General features: G+C 47.5%; 2 long non-coding RNA genes and 1 other non-coding gene across 7 annotated transcripts in view; 1 reads left to right on the top strand and 2 right to left on the bottom strand.

Annotated features, from left to right (window-relative positions):
- Nucleotides 1-6,874, top strand: LOC144379241 (uncharacterized). The gene is made up of 2 exons (XR_013441873.1): nt 1-700; nt 4,509-6,874. It is a non-coding gene; the product is annotated as an uncharacterized LOC144379241 (long non-coding RNA).
- On the bottom strand, nt 742-834 carry TRNAI-UAU (transfer RNA isoleucine (anticodon UAU)). Its single transcript is given in 2 exon segments — nt 742-777; nt 797-834. It is a non-coding gene; the product is annotated as a tRNA-Ile (tRNA).
- LOC118523943 (uncharacterized) overlaps nt 5,904-13,163 on the bottom strand; it is an 11,054-nt gene continuing 3,794 nt past the window's right edge. The window contains exons 3-6 of one of the 5 annotated variants that reach the window (XR_013441871.1): nt 9,689-10,006; nt 8,724-8,789; nt 8,482-8,591; nt 5,904-6,015 (exon numbers count right to left, since the gene is read on the bottom strand). This is a non-coding gene — a long non-coding RNA (uncharacterized LOC118523943). Of the gene's footprint in view, nt 6,016-7,808; nt 8,592-8,723; nt 8,790-9,688; nt 10,007-13,163 lie in introns of those variants that run through there. The other 4 variants (XR_013441872.1, XR_004911349.2, XR_004911351.2 and 1 more) reach the window with 4 other exon arrangements.

The raw sequence follows: 13,163 nt of genomic DNA on the forward strand, positions 1-13,163 counted from the left end.
GACAGCCGCCACTCGGACATCACTAGAAGGCGTCTGCTCTCAGGTCCGCCGGCGAATTGCACCACCGCAGACTGACACCGGCGAGAGGAGGCGCAGAATGGGGAGACGGGAAACGCCCAGTGCACATTTCCCAAACTCTGCACGTCGGCCCAGGGAGGCCTGTGTGCCTGGGAAGGGGAGAAGGGCCCGCGGTCTCGGGGTGTCCGCAGGTCGGAGGGAGGGGAGCAGCAGCTCCACTTTCGCCCTGCGCTGAGCCCCTGGCCCCAACTCCCGGGAGTGCTCCCCGGCTCGCGACCCGCCACCCACAGAGCGCCGCGCCACGCCCCACCCAGCCGTGGGCTAGGGGCCGTGGACGGGGAGCCGGACTTCGTCCCGGCGCCGGGAGCTGGGGCACGCCCGGTCGATTTTCGACCTCGATGCCCAGTGCGGTGCCCCGGGATCTCCCTTCCTTACAGCCGGTACTGTGGCCGGGGACTGGATGCCGTTAAAGGAAAGGCCTGGGAAGAGAAGTAGGAGGAAGCAGTATGCAGAGGTCCAGATTCGAGTGGCTGGACGGTGCGTGGGGGCAACAAGTAGCTCGCACTGCGGGTAAGAAGCTCCAGGGCGAGCGGCAGCCTGCCTGCGGCGCAGCGACAAGCGCACACAGGCAGTCAGCGACAGGAACTGAGAACGCTAAAGAGAGACTAACTCGCTCCTCTGGGTAAGGAGATAAAAGGGGGCTGCGGATGTCCAAAAGGGTCGTGCTCCAGGTGAGGCTCGAACTCACAACCTCGGCATTGCTCTGCATGTACTGCTGTATAAGTACCGCGCGCTAACCGATTGCGCCACTGGAGCTCCGCTTAGCCGGCCTCGCGATGGCTCTATCAGGGTTCACCCAGGCCCGGTGCGGGCTTCGGCGGAGCATGCGCACTCGCGGCTCGGGGCTCCGCGGGACCGGGTCCGGGCCCCGAGTCGCCTGCAGCTGCGGGCCTCGCGGCTCCCGGCGGAGTGAGCGGGGAGTCCTGCGAGGGTCTCCCCCGGGGATGAAGGGCCGGCTGGCAGGGCCGTCACGGGCAGGCCACTGGGGCGTTGAAAAGAGTGCAGCCCGCCTCGCCGAGCCGCGCGGGAGGAGGAGCCTCGGCCGCCGCGTTCGGCGTCCTACCGGGAGTTTCGCGTTCGGGAGCGGGCCCCGCGAGGAGCCGGGCGGGCGGCGGGCGGCGGGCGGGCCTCGGTGCGGTGGTGACGCGGGTCGAGGGGTGGGGCCGAGCGGGGCGGCCTCGGCTCACCGGCCGCACTTCGCCGGCGGCCGCCCCCTGCCCGCGCCCCGCGTGACCAGCGAGCGACAGGCCCCGGCCTGGACTCCCCGCGCCGCCCTGGAAGTCAGCGGAGCCGTCCGGCGGGGCAGCCAGGCGGCGCCCGGGCCGGGGGTGGACCGAAGGCGGCCTCCGCCGGCGGGGCCTCCGGAACCGGACAGGGCGGGGGCTTCAGCATCAGAGCCTGGTCGGCCCCGAAGGTTTCCCTCGGCCCCTCGTCCATCCTGAGCGCAGGCACAAGGCGTGTCCCCGAAGTCGTGTCAAGCCACGGGCATTGCGGGGACATGACGATAGCCCGAACCTTCCAGAGAGTGCTTGCTAAGCCCCGCGTGTTTTGTTGGGCCACAACATATTTGTTTGGTTTAATTGTAAAACTAGTTCCTAGTATTTAAAATCAAGAGGTCTCATACAAATATCTGGATATCCATTTCTTTTTTTTTTTCTTTTTTAACCAGACAAGGTCACACTGTACCTAGGACCAAATTATAACTGTCCGGTGCCCTAGGCACTTTTGTCTTCGTGGACCCTTTCCTCCATTAAAAAAAAAAAAAAATTAATGGTATTTTATTCCTGCAAATAAAGACAAATATAATCCAGGCAGGATTTATTGTTACAACATGATTATTGTATTTCTTTTTTCTTCTGATTTCAAAAGAATTTAAAATGTGAACATTTTTGCGGGCTCTCGGTACTGTGGCTACTGTACCTAGTTGGTAACTCCGCCGGGAACCTGCATTCCCCGCCGGCCCCGCCGAACCTGCACCCCCCGGGAGGTTAGCGGCAGCCACCTCCAGAGTACGCACCACCCTCCCAGCGTCTTTCTCCAGGTTGCCTCTCAGTTGTCTCCTGGGCCTCTGTGGGGATGTCGGTCACCCTGTTTGGTTGACCAGAGCCGGGAGAGCAAACAACAGAACACTATGATAATAGATTGGGGGAACTGGTATGAGCAAGTAATGGGAGGCAGAAAAAAGATCCTGTATGTAGTCACTTTGTTGGTGACTGCCCACGGTAACAGGTTGTGTTAGGGTGACAGTGTCAAGCAGTAGGACTGTAAAAAGCCTTGAAATTCAAGCGGAACTGATTAAACTGATCAGGCAGACAATAGCAGTAAGGCAGGGGCCTCCTGAAGATGGTGTTTTTAGGAAGCTCAGTGCCCCGTGCCTACTGGGTTATCCGCCCAGAGAAAAGAGGTAAGTGAGACTCTCCAGGTAGTTTTGAACTGTAAGAGACATAAGTCCAGAGCAAGAGCTCAGAAAAGGGGACGATCAACACATCCCTGCGAGATCCCATCAGGCACCAGGCAGGTGGTGGGATGCAGAGTTGTTTGCAACACGCCAGGATTAGGGCTCCTTGGAGCATGCCTGGCCAAGTCCAGAATACTTTGAGGGCAGCAGAGAGTGAGACTTTGAAATAAATGAGTTGGAACAGGCTATTAACGTAACCACATGGTTTCTCTGAGGTGGGAATACTTTTTCAAATTTTTAAATTTTATGTTTATTTTTAAAGGTTTAACTTTTCTTTAAGATCTAATTTTTAAGTAATCTCTACACCCAATGTAGGGCTCGAACTCACAACCCGGAGATCAAGACTTGCATGCTGCACCTACGGAGCCAGCCAGGTGCCCCAAATTTTTAAATTTTAAATTGGAAAGGGTTAATTTCCTGATGAACAAGAAAGTAAGTCGTGGACCTATACATAGTGTCTTCTCAAATCCAGTAGCATCTCCAGAGTCTGCTCTTCCTCCCTCCAAGTCCCTCAGGTAGAACGCACCTGGTGAACCACGAGCAGCAAGGTTGGCCCCTGGTGGTCCACTTCCCTCTCGCTTCTCCCATCCTGGATTTACTCTTTCATTGGTTCAGCAGATATTAACTGATCCTGGTTGCATGGGAGGGGAAGGCAGCCTCATACAGACTTTGGGAACTAAAATAGCTTAGTCCCCAAAGAAAGTGGGGCTCTAAAGGAAGGACCTAGTAAAGGCAATGCTGAACCTGGAGGGGGACAGTGTCAGAACCTCTGCTACCAGAGAGATTTTTTCCAGCAAGAAGTCTCCTCAGACCTTCAAATCACTTAAACTCATATGGACTGACTCTGAAGAGCCATGAATTAGTCTGAGCTGTGACCCTCCCTGGTTGTGTGACCTTAAGTCAATCTCTTACCCTCTCTGGACCTCAACCTCTTCATCTATAATCTGAGGGATCTAGACCAAATAAGAGCTTTCTAGCCTATCTTGACTGGAAAACTCTTTTTATCATGTATATACTTGCCAACACCTTGAGATTATTAAATCATGTAATAATTTTTATGATGTGTTATAATTAGTTATTTTAAAAATAGTTATTTTAGGGGCACCTGGGTGGCTCAGTCGTTAAGCGTCTGCCTTCAGCTCAGGTCATGGTCCCAGGGTCCTGGGATTGAGCCCTGCATCGGGCTCCCTGCTCTGCGGGAAGCCTGCTTCTCCCTCTCCCGCTCCCCCTGCTTGTGTTCCCTCTCTCGCTGTCTCTCTCTCTGTCAAATAAATAAATAAAATCTTAAAAAAAAAAAAAAGTGTATGAAATTTAATGACTCATTATAGCATCAAAAATGAACAAAAACTGCTTTTCTAAATGAATGTTTGGGATTTGTGCTTTTTGCACTTTAAAAAAACTGGTTTATTTTTATTACTGTCATGTTTTTGTGTCCAAACAATGAGATAAAACAGAAGGGTTCAGGCTGCTATATGCATCATTCTGCAAATAATATGAAGTGGGTCTGGCTCATGTTTATTCCTAATAATGAAAGGCTATATTGGATAGAACGGTCACTCTATTTTCTCTTTTTTGGCTTTGGTTTCTGACATAGAAGAGATATCAGGATGAGCCAGATAAACATTTTGATCAGCTGAATGCAATTTGCACGTCTATTGAATGAAGATCATCTTGAGTCATATTGTGGAATTTTCATGTTATGGTCTTCATTTGCTTTATTTCAGCAAACTTTTCACATTTTACATTTTTAGCCAGCATTCCATTGTGAGCATATATTAAGCAGTTTAGGACTAAAAAGAGTTGCCATCGAGTAGTCAAAACCCACATAGGATCCACAGGAGTGGCTGAGTCATATGCACATATCTGGGGGCTGCTGCAGGTGCGGGGAAATGCATTGGGAGGCTCCCAGAGGGATCCCATTTTCATGCGGCAAGAGGTTGTCTGAAGAATTCCTTTCATTACTTTTTTTCAGACTAGAAGTTTAAAAGATGTCACTGCCACCAGTAACAGTGCGGAACACTTTGAATGCCCTTCAGAGCCCCTGGCACCAGGCAGCATCTGAGATCCCCTCCTATGCTGATTAGCCCACAATCCTCTCTGGCACCACGTGGGCAAAAGACCCTTTATTTTCCCAGAGGAGGAGAAAGATGTGTGGCTCCCAAGGCCCAAACTCCAGGGAAGTGTGAAGCAGACTGAACTGATTATACTCAGGAGTGGAGCAGGATAATTTGGGGAAACACAGAGCCCTTCACTCTGGATTGAAGCTGAACTGAAGATCTGATAAGAGCCCATCAGATGAGAAGAAACTCAAAAGATTGCTAACACCCAACGCTGGTAAGAGTGTGGGAAACGGACACTGTTGTTTTTTGTTTTTAAGACAGGTCAGCAGAATCTCTCCAATGCATATATCCTTTGACCCAGCAGTTCTGCCTCTAGGAATCTGTCCTTTAGGGACACTCAATCATGGGAACAAATATACCATATTTCACCAACTCTAAGATGCCCTAAACTGGGAAATATACCATTATTTTATGTACCAGTAAGAGAGAAAAAAGTGCTGCCATTTTAACTGTGATGCTGTGCTTTCATATCACTTTGACTTTTTATTATAAACTTATTTAAAAAGCTCCCTTAGGGATCCCTGTGTGGCTCAGTTGGTTAAGTGTCTGCCTTTAGCTCAGGTCATGGTCCCAGGTCCCGCATCGGGCTCCTTGCTCAGTGGGGAGTCTGCCCTTCCCTCTGCCTGCCGCTCCCCCTGCTTGTGCTTTCTCTCTCTGTCAGGTAAATAAATAAAATCTTTTTTTTTTTTAAAGCACTCTTTTAGACAGACTCAGACGTACCTTTTTTTTTAAATCATATATTACTCTTGCCAGAGACACACTTTCCTCATCCCCCGAGCAACAGCTTAGCCAATGAGAAGCCACCACACTTGGAACTCCCAGTTTATTCCAATGGACTTTTAGTTTATAACAGCCTTCCCAACTTACTCCTTTTCTCCTTAAAAGAGTGTACCTCTCCATTGTTCCCCAGACTTGCCTACGGTTTTGTCCCAGCTTGTTTGTCCCAGATTGCTATTCTCTTTTATTCCCGAATAAACCCATCTTTTGCTGGTAAAATAAACTGGCAGTTTTTATTTGTAAGGTTAACAACACATGGTTTAGCTATTCTCCTATTAATGGACATCTTGGATGATTTCCTGCTTGGAGCTTTTTTTTTTTTTTTAAAAGATTTTATTTATTCATCTGACAAAGAGAGACACAGCAGGAGAAGGAACACAAGCTGAGGAGTGGGAGAGGGAGAAGCAGGCTTCCCGCGGGCTCCATGCGGGGCTCCATGCGGGGCTCCATGCGGGGCTTGATCTCATGACCCGAGCCGAAGGCAGACACTTAACCGACTGAACCACCCAGGCGCCCCTGCTTGGAGCTTTCATAAATAAAGCTGCCAAGAGCATTCTTGTGCACGGCTTCTCATTTTCATTCCTTTTGGGTAAATACAGGAGTGAAATTGCTGGATCATAAGGTAGGATTATGTATAGTTTTTGTAAAAGCATTTTTTTAACTTTTTAAAAAAGATTTTATTTATTCATTTGACACAGAGAGAGAGTGAGCACAAGCAGGGGGAGCAGCAGAGGGAGAGGAAGAAGCAGACTGACTCCCTGCTGAGCAGGGAGCTCGATCCCAGGACCCTGGGATCATGACCTGAGCGGAAGGCAGATACTTAACCAACTGAGCCACCCAGGCGACCCGTAAAAGCATTTTTTTATTGCAAAACTTATAAACATAAAAATTTGCCATTTTAGCCATTTTTAAGTGCACAATTCAGTGGCATTAAGCACATTTACATTGTTATGCAACCATCACCACCATCCATCTCCATCTGCCCCTTTCTTAATTTGATTTTTTGTTTTGCTGTTGAGCTTTAGGAGTTCTTTATATGTTCTGGATATTAATCCCTTACTAGATATATGATTTGCAAATATTTTCTCCCATTTTGTGGGTTGCCTTTTCACTCTCTTGATAGTGACCTTTGATGTGCAAAAGTTTTTAACTTTGATGAAGTTCTATATTTTATAAGAGACTGCCAGACCCTTATTTCCAAAGTAGTTGTGCCATTTTACACTCTCACCAGCGATGTTGAGCATTTCAATTGCTCTACATCCTTGTCAACGCTTGATATTGTCAGTTTTTAACTGTATTCATTCTACTAGGTATGTAATAGTATCTCCTTGTAGATTTAATTTGTATATCCTTGATGACTAATGGTGTTGAGCATTTTTGTTGTACCTATTGGCTATTTGTATATCTTTGTGAAATGTTTGTTCACATCTTTCACCCATTATTTTGTTGGCTTTTTTGGAGGGGGTGGTTTGGGTCTTTCCTATTAAGTTGTAGGAGTGACTGATATTTCTCAGTTTCTTCATCTGCAGGTAGCAGGTATGAATTCCTCCAGGACACATGGACTCCAAGAAATACCTAGGTTGGCCACTGTCCACAGTGCCCTGGATTCATAAGAGCCCCACTCTCGTCCAAAGCATGTAGGTTCCATGCCAGGAAAAATTAAGGGAATGCCACAGGATGTTGGGGGGGTGGAGGGGTGGGGTGGTGGGGAGTGTCTACCAGTGATTTGAAGGGAGGGAGCATTCAGTGGCTCCTGGCAAAGAGAAGCTGTAGAATATCTCCATGGGAGGGAGGAGGGAGGAAAGAGAAGGGGGGAGCCCACTGGCCCTGGAGCCAGAGAAAATGGAAATGGAGCAGACATACAAGCTAAACTGAAAGCAGAGCTAGCCTATGAATGTCTCCCCAAGGACCTTCCACCTGTGAGGTGACAGGGAGACATAAACTTCTGTTCTATTTACAGAGCCCTGGGAAACAAACAGTGACCACAGTGCAGATGAAGGGCGTTATCCTAACCTGCCCTGCCCTGTCTAGTAGGGTCTCAGCTGAGGTCACAGACTGCTCCATCCCAGGGCCAACAGCCAACTGTGATCACATTAGAGAGGCAATATACTGGAGGGCTAACCACTTTTATTATTTGATGCCCTGATCTTAGGACCTAACCCTCCCTGAGTTGCAAATTAAACAAAAAAAATTTTTTAAGAGAGAGAGGGAGGAGGTGGGGAGGGGCAGAGGGAGAGGGAGAGAGAGAATCTTAAGCAGGCTCCATGCAGTGCAGAGCCCATGGGGGGCGGGGGGGCGGGCCTCGATCTCATGACCCTGAGATCATGGCCTGGGCCGAAATCAAGAGTTGGACACCTAACCAACTGAGCCATCCAGGCGCCCCAACAAATCTTTTATTTTATTTTTTTTAAGATTTTATTTATTTTTTGACAGAGAGAGAGACAGTGAGAGAGGGAACACAAGCAGGGGGAGTGGGAGAGGGAGAAGCAGGCTTCCCGCTGAGCAGGGATCATGACCTGAGCCAAAAGCAGACGCTTAACAACTGAGCCACCCAGGCGCCCCCCCCCAACAAATCTTTTAATATATAAAATTAAGCATATAAAAATATGCCAGTCAGGAGACAGAAACCAAGCCAGTTATTTAACAAAGTATTTACTACAGAGAACTATTGGCAAGGTTGTTTTGTTTTGTTTTGTTTTAATTTATTTGAGATAGAGAGAGAGAGAGAGAGCGCGCAAGCACGAATGGGGGAGGGGCAGAGGGAGAGGGAGAAGCAGACTCCCCACTAAGCAGGGATCCCAGGACCCTGAGATCATGACCCGAGCTGAAAGCAGACGCTTAACCGCCTGAGCCACCCAGGCGCCCCTATTAGCTAGGTTTAAGGTTGCTAACTAGGTAACTGAAAAGCCAAAAAAAAGAGTTCTACAGTATCAGACACCACAGGAGCTGGAAGAAGCAGCTACCACCCTTAGGGCTGAGGGCAACCAAAGAAGGAAAAATTACTAAAACTTGGAAGGTGGGGGAGGACTTGCGCAGAATGAAACTGACCTCCGAGGGGGCACACCAGCTTCTCGTGTTGGTATCTCTGATGCGGTCACTTTAAAGCTGATTCCACAAGAACAGGGAAACTGCAAGTTGCAGAGGACAGGACAGGGACGCTAAGGGAAGGACCCAGGGTGTGGAGCTCAGGAGCCACAGGCAGGCAGGGCACGGACAGAAAACAATCAGGGAGGAGCCAGCCCCCCCAACCCCGTTACCCCCACCCCATCCTTGCAGACCCCCTCCCTTACCTCCATCTGGCAGGGCCTAATAGAACCAGCTGGGAAGCATCAATGGAGTTTGCAGCATCCCAGCCCCTGCATCATAATGCAGAATATAAACCATGGGTTTGGAGCTGAGAGACAACAACTTAATAACTGGCACAAAGGGCTTCATATCACACAGAATGGAGTAACCCTGCAGGCAAACAGGAATGTTTTGAGAACAGCCCACCCATCCTCTGTTCACCCAGAAAGATGAGGGTTATCTTACGAGCAGAAGAGACCAAAGGTCCAAGCATCTGCCATATTGGTTTTCCTTTTGTGACTCCCTTTGGTGGTTCTAGCTCAGTGGTTCCCAAGCTTTCAAGTCTAAGAATTACTGCATACTGTGCTTTATAAGGGATATAAAAAATATTCTAATTTGATTTTAACTATATGCAACTTTTGCCTTACTAGATTTAGAACCAAATCCCCCCAACATCACCATACCCCAGCCCCACTGGAGTGGATTAGAAGCAGAACTCTTTTTTTTTTTTTTTTAAGATTTTATTTATTTATTTGACAGAGAGAGACACACAGCGAGAGAGGGAACACAAGCAGGGGGAGTGGGAGAGGGAGAAGCAGGCTTCCCGGCGAGCAGGGAGCCCGTTGCAGGGCTCGATCCCAGGACCCTGGGATCATGACCTGAGCCGAAGGCAGACACTTAACGACTGAGCCCCCCAGGCGCCCCGAGGCAGAACTCTTTAAGAGAAAACACTGTAAGGGACGTCTGAGTGGCTCAGTTGATTAAGCGTCCGCCTTCGGCTCAGGTCATGATCTCAGGGTCCTGGGATCAAGTCCAGCATCCAGCTCCCTGCTCAGCGGGGAGTCTGCTTCTCCCTCGGCCTCTCCCTCCCCCCTGCTCATGCTCTCTCAGATAAATAAAAAGAAAGAGAGAAACATTGTATACAGTGGGGGAAAAGCCTTATATTCCATATTCCAGTGCTTCTACTTACCAGCTGTGCACCTTGGGGGGCGCTAGTTAATACTCTCAGCTTCAGTTTCAATTTTCTAACCTGTAAATGGAGAAGAAGCTACCTGATGAAGGAGACAAGGTCCTGTGTCAACCTCTGTCAAATCAAATCCCCAAATCTGCGGGGCAGAGCCGCCTCCCTTGCTGCGCCTCATAGGAATGAGGAGTGAATGGTCATTGTGTTAAACCACTGAGTTTGGGGTGGGCTTTTCCCGTTACAGCAGCTAATATTACCTTCACTAACACAGAGTTCACACTTTACAACAGTTTCCTCGAAGAAATAAGGGTGAGTATCACGTCCCTGAAATGAAGACGGCCAGTTGTAGGAGGATACCAATTAAAGTCTTCGTAAATAAAAATATGAAACCATTGAAATTTAAAACCCAGTAGATGGGCTGAACCGTAGAATACTTTAACTAAATAGAAAAACAGTAAGCTGGAAGATTAGGCAGAAGAATATTCCCAGAATGCAGGACAAAGGGAGATGGGGAAAAGAAAGGAAAGTTCAATGACATGCAGATAAGATCTAAAAATTCTAGCATTCATCAAAAAAAAAATTTTAGAAGATGATAATAGAGAGAATAGACAAGAAACAATTTTTTTAAGTTTTTTTTATTTTATTTTTTTAAGATTTTATTTATTTATTTGACAGAGAGACGGTGAGAGAGGGAACACAAGCAGGGGGAGTGGGAGAGGGAGAAGCAGGATTCCCGCCGAGCAGGGAGCCCGATGTGGGTGGGGTTCGATCCCAGGACCTGAGCCGAAGGCAGATGCTTAACGGCTGAGCCACCCAGGCGCCCTGATAAACAATTTTTTTATAAAAGCCACGAATTTCCCAGATCTGAAGAAAGACACACACACACGAACACACAAAGAATAATTCCCCAAAAATATATGGAATATAAGAAGTAATTGCAAGTTAATACATTAGGGAAACATACGAAGACATCTAAGTATTGCCTGTATAAAATTTTTAAATAATGATCTAAACAAAATCAACATGGAAGTTGCCAGTAGGGAATTCCGGAAGAAGGTTAAAGCTTGCCCAGATTCCTTTGTTCTTGCCTTAGGTTCTAGGGGTGGGTACAGACGCTGTTTAACAACACACATTATTAGAAATCTACAAATTTAAATAAATGCATGTATTTAAAGAATAACCCCTAGATACGTGGGAATAGAATATAGAAGGAGAAATGGATCAAAGAAAATGTAATCAAAAGCCAGGTGTAATGGACATGGCTAGCTACCTCCCAAGCATCATTTCCTACATCCCAGTCATGAGCCAGAATTTTGTGTAAGGATCTGGCCACAGACTTCAGGGGAAACCGACTCCGCCTCCAGCTTCAAGTACAAATCTTAATTTGACTTAATCAGAGTAGCCCACTCCCTTTGCCCCAATAACTGGTTCAGGTGTGGTCATGTGAGCCTTAGATTGCCGGTTCTCACCTGGGGGCAATTTTGACCCCCAGAGACATTGGGCAATGTCTAGAGACATTTTTGATTGTCCCAACTGGAGAAGAGCTCTGGCATCTAGGGGAGAGAAACCATGGATGTGCTAAACATCCTACAACGCAAAGGACAGCCCCCCACAAAAATCATTCAACCCAAAATGTCAGTGGTGCCAAGGTCAGGAACCCCTAGTCTACAGGAAAAGCTATGGATACTTTACATCCCTTGACCCCTCAAAGAAGCAGCCTTGGGATAAAACTGATGCTGAAGATAGCACATCTGAAGGATGGAAAGAATCAGGGTCCATAATGACATCGTTGGTCACAGGCTCATTCTCCCACTGGGTATCCAGTTACACGAGCCTTTAACTTTCTATTGGTTAAGGCACTGTCTAACTGGGGTTTCTGTTACTTGCAGCCAGGAGCATCCTGATAAACTAGGAAAGAAAGAGAGAGGGAAAAAAAGAAAAAACGAGGAGGGATGTGTGTAGACAGAATAATGCCCCACTCTCCCATCCATTCTCCCTTCCAAAGACCTCCACGTCCTAATCCCCAGAATCTGTGACTATCATTCTACATGATGAAAAGGACTTGTGCAGGTGTGATTATACTAAGGGGTTAGAGATGGAGGGATTATCCTGCGTTATCTGAGAGGGTCCAATGTAATCATCAAGGTTCTTAGAAGGGAAAGAGGGAGGCAGGAGAGAGGTGTGACAAGGAGTACAGAGGATGGAGTGATGCCCTTTAGCAATGAAGGAAGGGCCTTGAGCCAAGGAATGCAGGTGGCTTCTAGAAGCTGGGAAAGGCAAGGAAAACAGGTTCTTTCCTCGAGCCCCCAGAAAAAAATACAGGTCTGACAATAGTTTGATTTTAGCCCACAAGACCCATTCAGACTTCGGATGTACAGAACTGTAAGATAATAAATGTGTGTCATTGTAAGCCCCGCTAGGTTTGTAGTAATTTGTTTTAGCAGCAAGTGGAAACTAACACAGCATGGCAATTAGAAAACAGAAAATAAGATGTCAGGAGTATGTACAAACCTAGCAATAATTACACAAACATGGAAGACTTGATCTCCTTTTCCTAATGGAGGCTCTCAGACTGGAGATTTTTAAACTCCAGTTATGTGCCATGGGGGCAGAAACACACTCACTTTTGATGGGACGAATGGCAAAGTCACACTGCAAGGTGTATGGATTCGAGACGGGAAGGAGTTATTTTGGCATCTTTTTTTTTTTAAGATTTATTTATTTATTTATTTATTTGACACAGAGAGAGAGACAGCTAGAGAGGGAATACAAGCAGGGGGAGCGGGAGAGGGAGAAGCAGGCTCCTGGCTGAGCAGGGAGCCTGATGCGGGGCTCAATCCCAGGACCCTGGGATCATGACCTGAGCCGAAGGCAGACGCTTAACGACTGAGCCACCCAGGCACCCCTTAAGATTGTATTTTTAAGTAATCTCTACACATGGGGCACAGACTCACAACCCTGAAATCAAGAGTCGCATGCTCTACTGACTGAGCCAGCCATGAGCCCCGGGGCATCTTTTTGATCAATTTACAATACCTGGGGGGGCACCTGGGTGGCTCAGTTGTTAGGCATCTGCCTTTGGCTCGGGTCCTGGTCCCAGGGTCCTGGGATTGAGCCCTGCACAGGGCTCCCTGCTCAGCAGGAAGCCTGCTTCTCCCTCTCCCACTCCCCCTGCTTGTGTTTCCTCTCTCGCTGTCTCTCTCTATCAAATAAATAAATAAAATATTTACAAAAAAATAAACTTACAATACCTGGGAAATACACAAACACACAAAGGTATAGCAATATCAGTGTCAGACAAAGCTGAAGTCAAGGTGAAAAGAAACTAAGAAGAAATAGCTCATATTGATTAAGAATCACTACAACAAGAAGGTAAAATAGTCATGAGGATTTTTACATCTAACAATGTAGATTCAAAATATGTAAAGTAAAATCTGCTTAAAGAATAAGGAGAAACTGACCAAAAACTACAGTGGAGACT

The sequence above is a fragment of the Halichoerus grypus genome, chromosome 10, assembly GCF_964656455.1.
Source record: "Halichoerus grypus chromosome 10, mHalGry1.hap1.1, whole genome shotgun sequence".
Lineage (NCBI taxonomy): Eukaryota > Metazoa > Chordata > Mammalia > Carnivora > Phocidae > Halichoerus > Halichoerus grypus.